Source organism: Leucoraja erinacea, chromosome 8 (genome assembly GCF_028641065.1).
Source record: "Leucoraja erinacea ecotype New England chromosome 8, Leri_hhj_1, whole genome shotgun sequence".
Taxonomy (NCBI): Eukaryota; Metazoa; Chordata; class Chondrichthyes; order Rajiformes; family Rajidae; genus Leucoraja; species Leucoraja erinaceus.
In genome coordinates, this window is record NC_073384.1 from 69,554,801 (window position 1) to 69,571,775 (window position 16,975).

The following is a 16,975-nucleotide window of genomic DNA, read 5'->3' on the forward strand; positions in this document are numbered from 1 at the left end:
GTGGGATAGGTGGATGTGGGATGGGATGTGGGAGGGTGTGGATGTGGATGGTGATGGGGGATGGGATGTGGATATGGGGATGGGATGGGGTTGGGGATGTGGGATGGGATGGGATGGGGATGGGATGGTGGGATGGGGATGTGGGATGGGATGTGGGATGTGGGATGTGGGGTGTGGGGGATGGGATGTGGGATGGGATGGCAGTGGGATGGGGATGTGGGATGTGGGATGTGGGATGGGGATGGGGATGGATGTGGGATTGGATGTGGGATGGATGTGGGATGTGGGGATGGGATAGGTTGTGGGATGGGGATGAGTGGGATGTGGATGGATGTGTGGGATGGGATGTGGATGGATGTGCGATGTGGGATGTGGGATGTGGGATGTGGGATGGGATGTGGATGGGATGGGGGATGTGGGATTTGATTGGGATGGAATGTGGGATGTGGGATGGGATGTGGGATGGGATGTGGGCGATGTGGGATGTGGGCTGTGGGATGTGGGATGTGGATGGAATGGGGGATGTGACTGGGCGGGCGGGCGGTCGGCGCAGTGGGACTGCCCATGATGGTCTGTGCGGCCGCTGATTGGAGCCGGGGCGCGTCTGGCCGCTTGGGTGGGAGCTAGATAAACAGCGGCGCAGCGGCCGGCGCCGGGAGCTGGTGGACAGGCACAGAGGGACATGACGGGCCGGGAGGAGAGCTGTGAGGCAGGGGCTAGCCCGCTGCTGGGGGACTTCCCCCCCGCCGCCAAGGAGCCGGGGAAGAGCGGCCGCGCCAGGAGCTTCGCCATCACCGACCTGCTGGGACTGGACTGCGGGACTGAGTCCTCACCGCCACCGCCGCTGCCGCCGCCCCTCGTCCCCGCCGGCCTGGGACTCCTGTGTAGCCGCTCCCTCAGCGCCTTCCGCCCGCCGCAGCCAGTAATCCTGGACATGCTGTCCCATCTCCACGCCAGACCCGTCGCCGCCGCCGCCGCTCACACCACCTGCCCCCCCGCCTCCGCACCATCGCTCTGCACGAAGCGCAGCGGCCGCACCTGCACTCCCGGTACGGAACGCACCAACCTCGACCCCACCGACCCTAACCCCAAACCCTGACCCCCACCCCCCCTCACCCTTACCCTCACCCCACCCTCGCCCCGACCCCGACCCACACCCTTACCCCACCCCACCCTAACCCTGACCCGCACCCCCCCCCGCCCCACCCTCACCCGACCCCCACCCTCACCGACCCTGACCCCACCCTACCCTGACCCCCCCCACCCCCACCCCACCCCAACCCTCACCCCTGACCCCCACCCTCACCCCCCCCCACCCCACCCTCACCCCCACCCCCACCCTACCCTGACCCCGACCCGACCCTGACCACACCCTTACCCCTACCCCCCCCCACCCTCACCCCGACCCCACCGACCCGACCCCACCCAACCCACCCCACCCTAACCACCCCGGTACCCTGGACCCGACCCCGCACCCTCACCCTCACCCCACCCGTAACCCCGCCCTCACCCTCAGCCCTCACCCTAACCCTACCCAACCCCAACCCTCACCCCCACCCTAACCCTAACCCTAACCCTGACCCCCACCCTCACCCTAACCCTACCCCTAACCCTGAACCCTAACCCTAACCCTAACCCTCACCCTAACCCTGACCCTAACCCTAACCCTAACCCTAAACCAAACCCTAGCCCTAACCCTGACCCAAACCCTAACCCTAACCCCAACCCTACCCCCAACCTAACCCTAACCCCAACTCCAACCCCAACCCAACCCTAACCCCTAACCACCGGTACTGACCCGACCCTAACACAACCTTCCGGCTCCTCCACTCCCCACCCTCATCCCTCCTCCCCAACTTCCCTACTCAACCACTTCCCTCCTCTCCATTACCCTTCCCTGCCATCTTCCCGACCGTCCTGCCACCCACCCCCTCCCCCGTCCTGCCCGTGTCTCCATACATCTACTCGTAAGACAGAAAGTGCTGGAGGAAGCCAGCGGCTCACTCGGGCAGGCATTATGTGTAGAGCAGTGGTTCCCAACTTTTTTTGGCCATGCCCCACCTAATCACCTCTAAAATCCTAATGCCCCCCCCCCCCCATGTGGTGACATATAATTCTTATCATTTAAAAAGTGAACTACGTTTCAGCTGAAGAAGCTTAAAACGCCAATACCTTGGTTTAAACAAGCTTCAAAAGAACATGGCATCCATGAAAAAGAAAAATGAAATAAACAAAAGACAGTTAAAGTTCTGAGCAAGAAATTACTAAAAAATTGTAAAAAAAAACGAAGAAAACATTAGGTGGAAATTGCCCCCCTTAAAAATCAAATTGCCCCCCTGTGGTGTAGAGGGATGGACAGACGGCATATTTCTTCATAGCGATTACTGATATGTGTTTGGTATTTGGAGATGTCTAGACACTGGTCTCCCAGAGACACCGAGGTGTAGACAATGTCCTTTGGACCTGGAGGCAAGGAACTGCAGATGCTGGAGTCTAGAGTAAAACACGAAGTGCTGGAGGAACTCATCAGGTCAGGCAGCGTCCGTGGAGGGAATGGACGGGCGTAGTTTAGCTTAGAGACACAGCGTGGGAACAGGCCCTTCGGCCCGCCGAGTCCGCGCCGATCAACGATCCTAGTACACGAGCACTGCCCTACATACATTGGGGACTATTTGCGCAATTTACTATTTTTACCGAAGCCAATTAACCTACAAACCGGTACAACTTTGCAGTGTGGGAGGAAACCGGAGCTACCGGAGAAAACCCACGCAGGTCACGGGGAGAAGGTATAAACTCCGTACAGACAGCACCCATAGTCAGGATTTAACCCGGGTCCCTGGCGCTGTGAGGCAGCAGCTCTCCCGCTGCGCCACCGGATCGGGGCCCTTCTGATGGAGTTAGGGGACACAGCTGGAAAAAAGAGAGGTGTCAATTCCCCCGCTTCTTTTTCTACCAACCCCCCCCCCCCCCCCCTCCCCCGCCTTTCTCCAGCAGCTCATGTCCCCCCTGGCCATAGACGCCACCGGCCCATGCCCCTAGGCCGTGTCTTGCTACGGATTCCAGCAGAGGCTCGCGTCTCCGAGTGGAAGCTTCGTGTTTATGGTGTTTGTGGGCAAACCCATGAACTCACCAGCCCAGTGTTACCTGCCACGCTGGGCGAGAGTAGGACGCGTTGTAGCGGGGTGACTGCGCGGTGCCTCGCCCAAGACAAGAGCAGCTGGAGCGGGGAACGAGGAGCCGCCGAAGCGCTTGTGGGACACGGTGACACCGGGCGCCGCTCTGTCGGAGACAACTCCGCAGCCCCAAACTCCACACAGGAGCGGTGGAGACTGCTGGTCGGGGAAGGTCGTTGAGGCAGGGACTATCGCAACGTTTCGGCAACAGTTGGACAAGTACATGGATAGGAAAGAGAAACACAAAAAGCAGGAGTAACTCAGCGGGCCAGGCAGCATCTCTGAGGGAAAGGAATAGGTGACGCTTTGGGTCCAGACGCATCTTCACACCGATGGACTAGGAGGGAGACTAGGGTCTCGACCCGAAACGTCGCCCATTCCTTCTCTCCAGCGATGCTGCCTGTCCCGCTGAGTTACTCCAGCATGTTGTGTCTTTCTTTGGCGTAAACCAGGATCTATAGGATAGGTCTAGAGGGATATGGGCCACGCGCAGTCAAGGTGGCACAGCGGTAGAGTTGCTGGCTTACAGCTCTTGAGACCCGGGTTCGATCCCGACTACGGGTGCTGTCTGTACGGAGTTTGTACGTTCTCCCCGTGAGCATGTGGGTTTTTTTCCGACATCTTCGGTTTCCTTCCACACTCCAAAGACGTACAGGTTTGTAGGGCAATTGGCTTGGCGAATGTGTAAACATTTCCCCTGGTGTGTGTAGGATAGTGTTAATGATCGCTGGTCGACGCGGACTCGGTGGGCCGAATGGTCTGTTTCCACACTGTATGACTCTATACTTTATAAAGTTTGAGAATAAAATCAGTGCGGTGCAATTGAAACCCAAAGCGTGTGGGGTAATGGGGTAATGGGGCAATCGGCGCTGCCCGACCCGCCGTTCTGTCCCGATCCCCAAATCTGCACTTCCCTGTGTCTCTGTGTCCAAACCCTTGTCCCTGTACCTCCTTCCTCGACTCTTTCACTTCAACCTCATCTACTGTATCCCATTAGTACGGGGGTCAGAGGTTATGGGGAGAAGGCTGGGGTTAGGAGGGAGAGAAAGATCAGCCATGGCTGAATGGACTTGATGGGCCGAATGGCCAAATTCTACTCCAATAAGTTATGATCTTCTGATCCGCTGTTCCAGGTGTGGACTCCTGCGAGACCAAGCGCTGACGCGGCGATCGTTTCACTCAACACCTTCGCCCAGTCCGCTTTCGCTCAATCTCCCGGTTGCTCAGCACTTCAACTCCTCCTCTCATTCACAATCTGTCCGTTCCGTCCTGGGCCTCCTCCATTGTCAGAGTGAGGCCCAGCGCAAATTGGAGGAACAGCACTTCATATTTCGCTTGGGCAGCTTACACCCCAGCAGTGTGAACATTGACTTCTCTAACTTCAAATAGCCCTTGCTTTCCCTTTCTCTCCATCCCTTCCCAACCCAATCCTGGTCCTCCCACAGTCTTTACTGTCCCTGATTGTATGCCCCGTTGTGTCCTCCCCCTAGCTAACAATAATCTATTCTATATTTTCCTTGAGCTCTGTCCCATTTGATGTCTTATTTTCACATCTCACCCTTCCTTATCTCTCGTTTCGCCTCTCCCCTGTCACATTCTGAAGAAGGGTCTTGACGCGAAATGTCACCTATTCCTTCTCTCAAGAGATACTGCCTGCCCCGCTGAGTTACTCCAGCATTGTATGTCTTTCTTCCGTTTAAACCAACATCTGCAGTTCCTTCCTACAAAGCTAAATATTCCTTAGCTGGGAATTTATGACAGAGAGACCCCGATAGTGTTTGTTGACCCTTTGGTCACCGCTGTCCATGGATGAGATAGTGGTTGCTGTCGTGTAGTGGTTCTGTACAAGACAGGCGGTGTTGTGTCTCAACGTTGTTCCCCTTTTCATTTCAAGGTCCACAGTCAGTCAGTCAGTCAGTCAGTCAGTCAGTCAGTCAGTCAGTCAGTCAGTCAGTCAGCGTCAGTCAGTCAGTCCGTCACTCCTGATCAGTCAGTCAGTCAAGTCAGTCAGGCAGTCATCAGTCAGTCAGTCAGTCCAGTCAGTCAGTCAGTCAGTCAGTCAGTCAGTCAGTCAGTCAGTCAGTCAGTCAGTCAGTCAGTCAGTCAGTTCAGTCAGTCAGTCAGTCAGTCAGTCAGTCAGTCGTCAGTCAGTAGTTAGTTATCAGTTCAGTTGTTAGTCAGTAGTTAGTCAGGCAGTTAGTCAGTTTCAAACGTCAGTTAGTTCAGTTAGTCAGGTCCAGTTCAGTCAGTCAGTCAGTCCCAGTCAGTCAGGTCAGTTAGTTAGTCAGTTAGGTCATCAGTCAGTCCTCAGTCAGCTAGTCGTCAGTCAGTCGGTCATCAGTCAGTCAGTCAGTCAGTCAGGTCGGAGCGAGTTTAGTTGGTTAGTAGTTCGCAGTTATGTTAGAGTTAGTTAGTCAGTCAGAGTCAATCAAATCAGTCAGTCGTCGGTCAGTCAGTCAGTCAGTTAGTTCGGGGAGTTAGTTAGTTGGTTAGTTATAGTTAGTTAGTCAGTCTGGTCGGTCAGTCAGACGGTCGCAGTCATGCCAGTGGTTAGTTTACCGTTAGTTGGTTAGTTGGTTAGTTAGTTAGCAAGCAACTCTGTCGCAGCGCCACCATGGGCGCTCTGCTTTGCTGAAGAATGCAGCATCCGCGCTTTCTCGACTCCCCACCGAGATATCTGTCGCATTCCTGAACAAACTGTCAGTTGCAATTTTCAAGGGATATGGGGAGAAGGCAGGAACGGGGTACTGATTGGGGATGATCAGCTATGATCACACTGAATGGCGGTGCGGGCTGGAAGGGCCGAATGACCTACTCCTGCACCTATTGTCTATGTTTCTATGTTAACCGGTTTCATTCTCAAACTGCGCTTGCACGGGCTTGCATTCCGCCGTGTGGCTATTTTTTTGCAGCGTGTGGAGTCGAACGCGTTGGGACGCGCCGACAGCCGCGGTTCCGGATCGCAACTTCTCATAGTTTAGTTTAGAGATACAGCGTGGAAACAGGCCCTTCAGCCCACCGAGTCCCCGCCGACCAGCGATCGAGCACCCGTCCACACTAGCTCCATGTCATCCCACTGTCTCACCCCTACACACACTGGGGACAATTTACTGAGGCCAATTCACCGACAGACCTGCACATCTTTGAAGTGTGAGAGGAAACAGGAGCACCCGGGGAAACCCCACGCGGTCACAGGGGGAAAGTACGAAACACACACACACACACACAGCACCCGAGGTCGGGGTCGGACCCGGCTCTCTGGGTTGTGAGGCTGTGGCAGGATATGGCCCCGGGGGCGGCGGTGGACAGGGGGCCTGGTGCGCTGCGCTATCCCAGGTCGCTCCCATCCTCCCCAACAGCGGGATAGCTCGCCCGCTGGTTCGGGGGCTATTCACCACACAGAGAGCAAGCCCCGAGCTGGCTGTGGTGGGGCTTTAAGCGACCGACCGGGGGCGAGAGCGGGCAGGAGCGCCGCTGGGAGAGGTCGGTAGGCAGGAACCCAGTGGGTCTGGGGACGGAGTGGACATAAGCCGTTTCGTGTCGGGACCCTGTTTCACATGGTTTGCGCTCTCGGCGAGGGCTGTGTCCGTTCTAAGTCTCCACAACAGGGACTGTGAATTATTGGTTAAATGCGTACCGTGGTTTAAAGTGTTGTGACTAATACTATAGTGCGCATTGGAGCCATGGAGTCATACAGCACGGTAGAGGCCCTTCGGCCCACGCCGCCAAAGATGCCCCATCAATGAGGAATCGTGAACCACGGATTTAAGGTGAGAGGGGAAAGATTTAATTGGAACCTGAGGGGCAGCTTTTTCACAAGTATGGAAAGAGCTGCCAGAGAAGGTAGTTGAGGCAGGTACAATAGCAACATTTAAAACGCACTTGGATAGGTAAAGAAACATAGACAATAGGTGCAGGAGTAGGCCATTCGGCCCTTCGAGTCAGCACCGCCGTTCAATATGATTACGGCTGATCATCCAAAATCAGTACCCCGTTCCTGCTTTTTTCCCCATACCCCTTGATTCCTTCAGCCCTAAGAGCTAAATCTAACTCTCCTTTGAATACATCCGGTGAATTGGCCTCCACTGCCTTCTGTGGCAGAGAATCCCACAGATTCACAACTCTCTGGGTGAAAAAGTGTTTCCTCATCTCCGTCCTAATAGGTGGAAAAGAAAGAATGTGGATTGTAACGTTTCAGAGGGATATGGACCAAACGCGGACAGGTGGGACTATCATCGATGAGGCACCTTGGTCGGCATGGACAGTGGGGCCGAAGGACCTGTTTCCGCGCTGTATATAATATAAATAAAATATCCCAGGTTCAACATTTTAGAAAATCAGCGGTTAATCAAAACTGGCACAATTACGATATTTAAAATATATGTGGATATGCAGGGTTTCATTCAGGCAAATGGGAGTAGCCCAGTATGACATGGTCAGCAAAGACAAGGTGGGCTGATGGGCCTGTTTCTGTTCTGTACAGCTCTATGACTGGAATTAGTGAGTGTTGAATTTCCAATCCAGTCTGAAGAAGGGTCTCGACTCGAAACGTTACCCATTCCTTCTCTCCAGAGTTGCTGCCTGTCCCGTTGAGTTACTCCACCATTTTTGTATCTATCTTCGGTATAAGTAAACCAGCATCGGCAGTTCCTTCCGACACCAGTAACTTAATGGCCTGTGTTTAACTGTGGTGAAGTGGGGGCAACGCAAGCTGCAATAGCGCAGGCCTGTACGAAGCTTTCCAAAAAGGGGGGTGGCATGACAGGATTACAAAATAATTAATGTGAAATAGTGTGCGCAGTGCACTCATCATGAGCATGAGGTTCCTCGATGCCGGGGCCCTGAAAGCTCTGGGGTTTTAGATGCTCTTTGATGCATTCTGAGCCTTATTTTGGAGCATTTTTGCACCAAATTTATGACCAATATTTCAGAAATTAACAGGAATCTGAGGTAGCTTTTTCACACAAAGGGTGCTGGGTGTATGGAATGAGCTGCCAGAGGAGGTAGTTAAGGCTGGGACTATCCTAACGTTTAAGAGACATTTGGACATGTACATGGATAGGACAGATTTAGATGGATATATGGGCCAAACGTGTGTGAGTGGGACTAGTTTAGATGGGACATGTCGGTCGGTGTGTGTAAGTTGGGCTGAAGGCCCTGTTTCCACACTGCATCATTCTATGACTAAAAAGTTAAGAAGAAAAATGAATGTAGATAAGCAGAGCAGATTTGAAAGAGGAGTGAAATGTAAAGGCAGAGAGAGGTTTATGGGTGGAAAGGAACATAGGAAAGGAGGGGGGAGAGTGGGCTTGGACAGATGGGTGAAGGGAAAATAGACACAAAGTGCTGGAGTAACTCAGTGGGTCAGGCAGCATCTGCGGAGAATATGAATAGGCGACGTTTCACAGACCTCCCAACCTCCATACTCAGCCTGACCTGCTGAGTTACTCCAGCACTCTGTGTAACGTCACAGAACAGGGCAAGATTAGCAAGTTTGCTGATGATACAGATGTGAGTGGTTTTGCATATAGTGAAGATGGTTGTGATAGATTGCAGCAGGATCTGGATCAATTAGCCAGGTGGGCAGAGGAATGGTTGATGGTTGCATGGTTCCTTGAAGATCATGTCGCAGGTATAGCAGGTGGTCAAAATGTATTTTGGCACTTTGGCCTTCATCAGTCAGAGTATTGAGTGTATAAGTTGGGAGGTCATGTTGCAGTTGTATAAGACGTTGGTGAGATTGCATTTAGAATATTGTGTTCAGTTCTGGGCACCATGTTATAGGAAAGATGTCAATTTGAAAAAGTACAGAGATCACCATCCTGGATCAGTCCAATCAGGGTTGTGTTGTCCGCAAACTTGAGAAGCTTGACAGAGGTGTCTGTGGAGGTGCAGTCATTGGTGTGGCGAGAGTAGAGGAGAGGGGAGAATACGCAATTTGCAGTGCTCCTATACTTAGCGTTTGCGGGTCCGAGATATGCTTTCCCGTCTCACATGATGCTTCCTGTCTGTCAGGAAGCTGGTGATCCACCGACAGAGGGGTTCGGGCACAGTCAACTCTGGTATAATGGTGTTGAATGCAGAGCTAAAATCAACAAACAAAATCCTCGCATAGGTCCCCTGGCGGTCTAGGTTCTGGAGGATGAAGTGTACGCCCAGATTGACTGCATCATCCACAGATCTATTGGCCCAATATGCAAAATGCAGAGGGTCCAGCAAAGGGATTGTGATATTTTTCAACTTGGCCAGCACAAGCCTGTCAACGGTCTCCATGACTACAGAGGTCAGTGTGACAAGCCTGTAGTCATTAAGACCAGTAATCCTTACCTTTTTGGGTACAGGGACAACAGTGGAGACTGAAGCAGGCAGGGACAATGCATCTTTGCAGGGACTGGTTCAAAATGAATAATTGGGTGTGAAGTGTTGGTGGGGGTGGGAAAGGGTCCACTCTCTTCATTACTGGAGTCTTGCCTTAAGTAGGTGTGAGGTGGTGAATGGGAAGGAGAGGGTGCAGGGTCCATTCTTTGCAGACTGGGGTCTGACTGTGTTTGTTGGGGAAGGGGTACCAGGGTTACGTTTCTGATTTTCAAACCTGCAGTAAAACTCATTCAGGTAGTTCGTCAGCTGACGATTGTCCAAAGAGCGGGGGGCTTTCCTCTTATAGCTGGTGATTTCTTGCATGCCCTTCCAAACTGAAGAAGAGTCACTAGCTGAGAACTTGCTCCGCTACTTCTCAGAGTACCTTTCCTTGGCAGCTCTGATTCCTCTTCTCAGCTCTTTATCGATTAGGCTATCTTTTAACTCTTTAACGATTAGGCTATCGGCTTAATGCATATTTGCCCCCACCCCCCTCCCCTCCCACCCCCCATGGGGTGCAAATGGAATGTAGATAAGTAGAGCAGATTTGAAAAGAGGAGTGAAATGTAAAGGCAGAGAGAGGTAAAATGGAAATGTTACACCTGTATATAATGATCCCATTAAAATGTATATTTATGTCACAAACTATGGAATTCATATTTTAAGTATTATTATCAAGGAAAAGAAAGCAGTTCCAATTGTTTGATATTATTTGATATTGTTTAAAATTATTCATATGGAGGAGAAAATATAATAGTTCTAAAACCTACCTTAATTTTGCAATCTCACTAAAGATAATCCCCTTTCCCTCTTCCCTCCGCCATTTCTCTCTCCCCTCCCTTCCCCTCTCTCTCTCCCCCTCCCACACCCCCCCTCTTTCTGGCAGGGGGGTGAAGATGAAGGTGGCGTGGGGCCAGCGGGGGTGGCGTGGGCCCAGCGGGGGTGGTGCAGGCCCAGTGGGGTGGTGGTGGGGCCCAGCGGGGGTGGTGTGGGCCCAGTGGGGGTCAGCGAGGGGTGGTGTGGGCCCAGCGGGGGTGGGGGGTGGTGTGGGCCCAGCGGGGGTGATGTGGGCCCAGCGGGCGTCAGCAGGGGTGGTCAGCAGGGGTGGTGTGGGCCCAGTGGGGGTCAGCGGGGGGGGCGTGGGCCAGTGGGGGTCAGCGGGGTGGTGGTGTGGGCCAGTGGGGGTCAGCGGGGGTGGTGTGGGCCCAGTGGGGGTCAGCAGCGGTGGTGTGGGCCCAGCAGCGGTGGTGTGGGCCCAGCGGGGGTGATGTGGGCCCAGCGGGCGTCAGCAGGGGTGGTCAGCAGGGGTGGTGTGGGCCCAGTGGGGGTGGAGTGGGTTCAGCGAGGGTGGCGTGGACCAGCAGGGCTTAGGGGGGGTGGCGTGAGCCCAGCAGGGGTGGCGTGGGCCCAGTGGGGTTTGGCGTGAGCCCAGTGGCGGTTGGCGTGGGCCCAATGGGGGTGGCGTGGGCCCAGTGGGGGCGACTTGGGCCCAGTGGGGGTGGCGTGGGCCCAGTGGGGGTGGCGTGGGCCCAGTGGGGGTGGCGTGGGCCCAGTGGGTGTGGCGTGGGCCCAGTGGGGGTCAGCGGGGGGTGGCGTGGGCCCTACAGATTGAGCCACTCCCGCCCGGCGACGGGAGGACGGTCTCCTGGTTGCCAGGCAAGCCGTTGGTGAGGCTCCGACGCCGCGGATGGAGAGGCTTGTCAGGGCGGGCAGACACTGCACCCCCCCCCCCCCCCCCCCCCCACCCCGGGCCCGGAGAAATGGGCACTCCCTTATCCCGTGGGCCAATATTTTTTCCCTCTGGATTTTTTCTTACTCTGGGGAAAAAGAAGGGGTGCGGTCGAACCCAACGCACCCTCCCCTTTGGACGGCCATGTAGCGAGTATGTGGTTGTGGGATTTGGTGGATGGTCAGTGACTGTCGACTTTCCTTGCCTCACCTCAGATGACGAGAACATGTCTTGTGATCACAGCGACCCAAAGTATACAGCGGCGTCGCAGGTGAAGAGGAAGAAGAGGCGGCACAGGTATGTCGGGGCTGAGTGGACGTGGCACAGGTGTGTTAGGACTTAGTGTAGGTGGCACAGGTGTGTTGGGGCTGAGTGGACGCGGCACAGGTGTGTTAGGACTTAGTCAAGGTGACACAGGTGTGTTGGGGCTGAGTTGGGGGGGGTCACAGGTGTGTTGGGGCAGGGTGGAGGATGGGAATCTGTGGACACAATGCACTGTGTCAGGTGTCTGAGTTTGCACCTTGTGTGATGTAGTCCAATGGACATTGAATGGTTTGAGATCAGGGATGTGATCACAGTGCAGGTGGAAGCAGGTGGCACTAACGTGGGCGGTAACACTAACAGGGGAAATGATTATCAAACATTACAGCAGGATCTTCATCAACTGGGCACGTGGGCTGAGGAATGAGAAATGAAGTTGAATGGATATTTTTAAGGCACGGATAGGTTCTTGATTTGTGCGGGTGTCAGGGGTTATGGGGAGAAGGCAGGAGAATGGGGTTTAGAGGGAGAAATAGATCAGCCACAATTGAATGGCGGGAGTAGACAAGATGGGCTGAATGACCTAATTCCGTTCCTATCACTTCTGAACACGAATGTGTGAGATAAGTGCAAGAGGTTGCATTTTTGGAAGTCAGGGGTTGGATCTTTACAGTGGGGAAGGCACTGAGAAGTGGCGGAGTTTCATGCTGATAAAATGTGAGTTGATGCGTTATGGTGGTGCTGATGATGCTGGGACACCCACCATGAACAGTGGCTCTGGGGGAGTACTGAGGAACAGAGATGCATCTTCGGGGTACATGCCCATAGAGGCATCGACATAGGTAGATAGAGATTGCAAATGCAAATGCTTGAACCAAACACAAAGTGTCAGGGGTGGCACGGTGACCCAGAGCTACTGTCTCTGCAGCGCCAGAGACCCAGGTTCGATCCTGACCACGGGTGCTGTCTGTATGGAGTTTGTACCTTCTCCCCGTGCCCTGCATGGGATTTCTCCAATACCTTCTGTTTCCTCTGATGATCAGGGATGTACCGTCTTGGAGGTGAATTGGCTTGGTATAAATGTAAATTGCCCCTAGTGTGTTAGTGCAGACTCGGTGCAAACTCCACCACTGTTTCCGCGCTGTAACTCTAAACTAAACTTAAAAAATAAAATTCCATGGATCAGGGTCAGGGTCAGGTAGCCTCTGTGGAGGAGATGGATAGGTGGCATTTTTCTTCAGAGCTTAGATATAACATGTTATGCTTCACCAGTCAAGGCATCGAATGCTGGTGAGAAAGTATGCTCCAACGTTATAGAGCATTGGCCAGACCGCTGCAAGCACTTGTGATCAGCACACTGGGGAGAAGGAAGCACTGGAGAGGGGATCCACCAGGATGGTCCCCAGGATGTAGCTTGCTTGCGAGGAGGGACTGGAGAGGCTGGGTCTGATCTCCCGGGGGCGGTCACAAGGGGGCGTGAGTGAGCTATACGGGCCGCCTGTAGTATACAAATGCCCGTTGTCACAGACCCTCTGTTACACACTCCCTATACACAGATTAGCTCCCAGATATTATTCCATTCACAAGTCTACCCTGCATACTAACAGCAGGCTGAGTTGTCCCTCGGTTCACCATCGGTAATTGTTCTTTATTTTATCAGCCATATGTATTTGCATTCACCACAGTTCTGAGACATAGAGTGATACAGTGTGGAAACAGGCCCTTCGGCCCAACTTGCCCACACCGGCCAACATGTCCCAGCTACACTAGTCCCACCTGCTTGCGTTTGGTCCAAATCCCTCCAAACTTGTCCTATCCATGTAAACCTGTCTAACTAGTTCTTAAACGTTGGGATAGTCCCTGCCCCCAACAACCTCCTCTGGCAGCTTGTTCCATACACTCACCACCTTTGTATGAACACTTCCATGGGTGTGTGGTGCTTTAGAACATCTTCAGCCTCTGCAGGACCTGATGTAAAAGTGATTGTTTTGGTTCTGGCCTTGCTCCGTGAGGCTGATGTGTTTGATTGTTGGTTTGCACAGGACTGTGTTCACAGCGCATCAGCTGGAGGAGCTGGAGAGATCCTTTAACGAGGCTCACTATCCGGACGTGTATGCCAGGGAAATGCTGGCGATGAAGACGGAGTTGGCAGAGGACCGGATACAGGTAGCCCCTGCTCTGCCCTGACCTCCACTTGTACATATTCCCATATACTTACACTTCTTACTGATGCTTGAGATGGATACGCTTGAGATCGAGCTGTACAGCACGGAAACAGGCCCTTCGGCCCACCTTGTCCATGATAACCAAGTTGGCTTACAGAGCTGGTCCCATTTGCCTGCATTTGGTCCACAGCCCTGTGAACCACATAGTGGGTAGTCAGTATCTCGAACGAGCTGCCGGAGGAAGCTATGAAAGTGAATGGAAAAAACACATTTAAACGACATTTGGCCAGATCTATGGATATGAAAGGGATGAGAAGTGAATGGGCCACATACAGGCATGTTGGACTAGCCCAGTATGTCAACTTGGCCAGCATGAACAAGGGGGGTTGAAGGGCCTGTTTCCCTGCTGTGCGACTCTCTGACTATATTAGCTGTCGGGCAGATGGCGTCTGCAAATGTTTTTGGTGGATGTGCCATGCACAAATAGTTACTGCATTTCCTGCACCACATTAGTAACCACACTTCACTGGGTGTGAACATATTGGACCACTGCATCCACTCAGCCACGACATTAGCTACTGACTATGCGACAGAAAGAGGCTCATACAAGTGTTGCCATCAGTCACAGCACTGAAACAGGACCTTCAGTCCAACCCGTCTATGCTGACCAATATGCCTCATCTAAGACAAATGCCTCTTCCCATTCAGCCCATCAAACCCACTCCACCATTCAAACATGGCTGATCTATCATTTTCTCTCAACCCCATTCTCCTGCCTTCTCCATGTAACCTTTGACACCCTTGGTGAGAGGAGATCTCATTGAAACATATAAGATTATTAAGGGTTTGGACACGCAAGAGCAGGAAACATGTTCCCAATGTTGGGGGAGTCCAGAACCAGGGGCCACAGTTTGAGAATATGGAGTAAGTCATTTAGAACGGGGACAAGGAATCACTTTTTCTCACAGAGAGTGGTGAGTCTGTGGAATTCTCAGTGTCAGATGACAGTGGAGGCGGGTTCTCTGGATGCTTTCAAGAGAGAGCTAGATAGGGCTCTTAAAAATAGCGGAGTCAGGGGATAGGGGGAGAAGGCAGGAACGGGGTACTGATTGGGGATGATCAGCCATGATCACATTGAATGGCGGTGCTGGCTCGAAGGGCCGAATGGCCTACTCCTGCACCTATTGTCATTTGCCTTTCTAATCAATAACCTACCACTCACCGTTTTAAAAATACCCATTGACTTGGCCTCCACAGCCGTCTGTGGCAATGAATTCCACAGATCCAACATCCTCCAGCTCAATAAATTTCTCCGAATTTTAATTCTAAACGTAGTCTTATTCTGAGGCTCTGGTCTCTGGTCCAAGACATTCCCCACGTGGGGAACATTTGCAGGTATAGGCCCAGTGCTGTCAAATGCTCATCATATGTTAACCCAATCATTCCTGGGATAATGTGGCACATATCATTCTAAACCTCTCCTTTCCAAGTAGCTGTCCAAATGATGTGATGGGATAGAATGGCAGGGACATGTGGGATGACTGAGGATTGCTTGGCAGGAAGCCCACTAGGCAAGGGGTGGGCATTCGCTGGAGAACTGGGCTTGGTGTCTGGCATGAGTTTTGAGTCCATCCCATGTTGCCCCCAGGTGTGGTTTCAAAACCGAAGAGCGAAGTGGAGGAAGAGGGAGAAGTGTTGGGGTTGGGCCGGAGCAGCGTGATGGCTGGAATATGGACTGTATGGAGCCATGGTCAGGCACTCCATCCCTCTGCCCGAGTCCATCCTCAACTCCGGCAAGAACTGGTTTTTAGTGTGGATCTTGTGCCCCCTGGCTGCTGCTTGGTAGCAACTGCCAGTTTCGGCATCAATTCAGGGGAACGTGGATAGGTGACATTTCGGTTGGGAACTCTTTTCCCAAATTGATATTTTTAGTTGGGACTGGACTGAAAAAGGTCCCCTCTGACGCATTGCCTGTCCATGTTCTCCAAGAGGGGGGGTGGCCATATAGGAATGCCCCACTCCCCCCCCCTATCCTTCCTCCCCCTCTCCTCGCCCCCTCTCCATAACCCCCCGTCCACCCCTCCCTCTCAACCCCTCTCCCCCCTTCCCCTCCCTCCCCCCCTCTCGATCTTTCTCTGCCCTGGGGAGAGGTAGTAGGGGGAGGGGTGAGGGGGGTAGTGTAAAGGCGCACCTACCCAGGTCAATAGAGCACAAGCCTCCCCATCATGCACTGGGACCCAAGCTAGGCTCGGCCGGCAGAGGACTAGAGCGAGCCCCGAGTGATTTGAGGAACGTTCAAGGAGCACGGGAGGCCCGCCGATCAGGCTTCCGCGAGGGTAAACCCACTCGCCAGTGTGACAGACTACAGGTGGGTGGAAACGGAGAGGAGGTCGTCCCCCGTGACGGCCACCACCGCCATTTTTTCCCACCGTGCTTGTTGCACTGCGATAACGACGCCACCAGCGCCACCATGTTGTAGAACTTTGAAGGAGCCCGCGGAGGCGCACAGCATGACGACTTGATCACGTGTTCAATGGTTCAATCCCCCTTTTTTTAAATCCCGCCGGGTGGGAGGGCGGCTGGAGCCACGTAACCCGTGGAAAAACAGTGGCCCCCTGCATGTTGAAATTCTGCGCAGCTTTGCAGCGAGGAGCAAAGGCACTGTGAACGTCATCCAGCTCACTTCACACATGTTAGATTTTAAAAGGATGTCAGATTTGGTTGAACAATTTTAGTAAAAAATTCAGGAAATATGAATTCAAATTTTACGGATGAGGCAATTTTTTGAATCAGGAGTAAATCTCTACCCGTAATATGCCAAACATGGTCACCGTTATGCGCGTCGGGATTTCGAGAGATGTGAAATCAAGAGAAAAAGTTCAAGCAAGCAACCATCCCCACAAGTAGACCTCCGAGATCAGAGTTTTATCATTATAACGAGATCCAGTGCAGACACTTGGGGTCTTTTCCCCCCACTGCGCATTTGCCGGGGGGGGGGTGGGGGGGTGGCGGCATGTTGCATCACATGAGGCATCAACACACTACCCACCCCCACACACCTAACTACCCGCCCTTGATATTATATTATTATTATTCCATTTGCTTCTTTTACCCCCTAACTGCCCTATCCCTGAACAGCATAGCCCCCCAAATCGCAGGCTCGTCTATAGAGGGAGGGGGTATATGAGTGAGGGCAGAGAGATAATGGTAAGATACAGAGAGAGAGGCAGAGACTGAATGGCAAGAGACAGAGGGGGCGGAGGTTGTGAGGGTTAGGAGCAGAGGGAGGG

The 16,975-nt window shown here is 53.2% G+C and overlaps 1 pseudogene; it reads left to right on the forward strand.

Moving 5' to 3' along the window:
* The first annotated feature begins 682 nt into the window (after window positions 1-682).
* LOC129699883 (visual system homeobox 1-like) lies at window positions 683-16,164 on the forward strand (annotated as a pseudogene).
* Window positions 16,165-16,975: the final 811 nt, after the last annotated feature.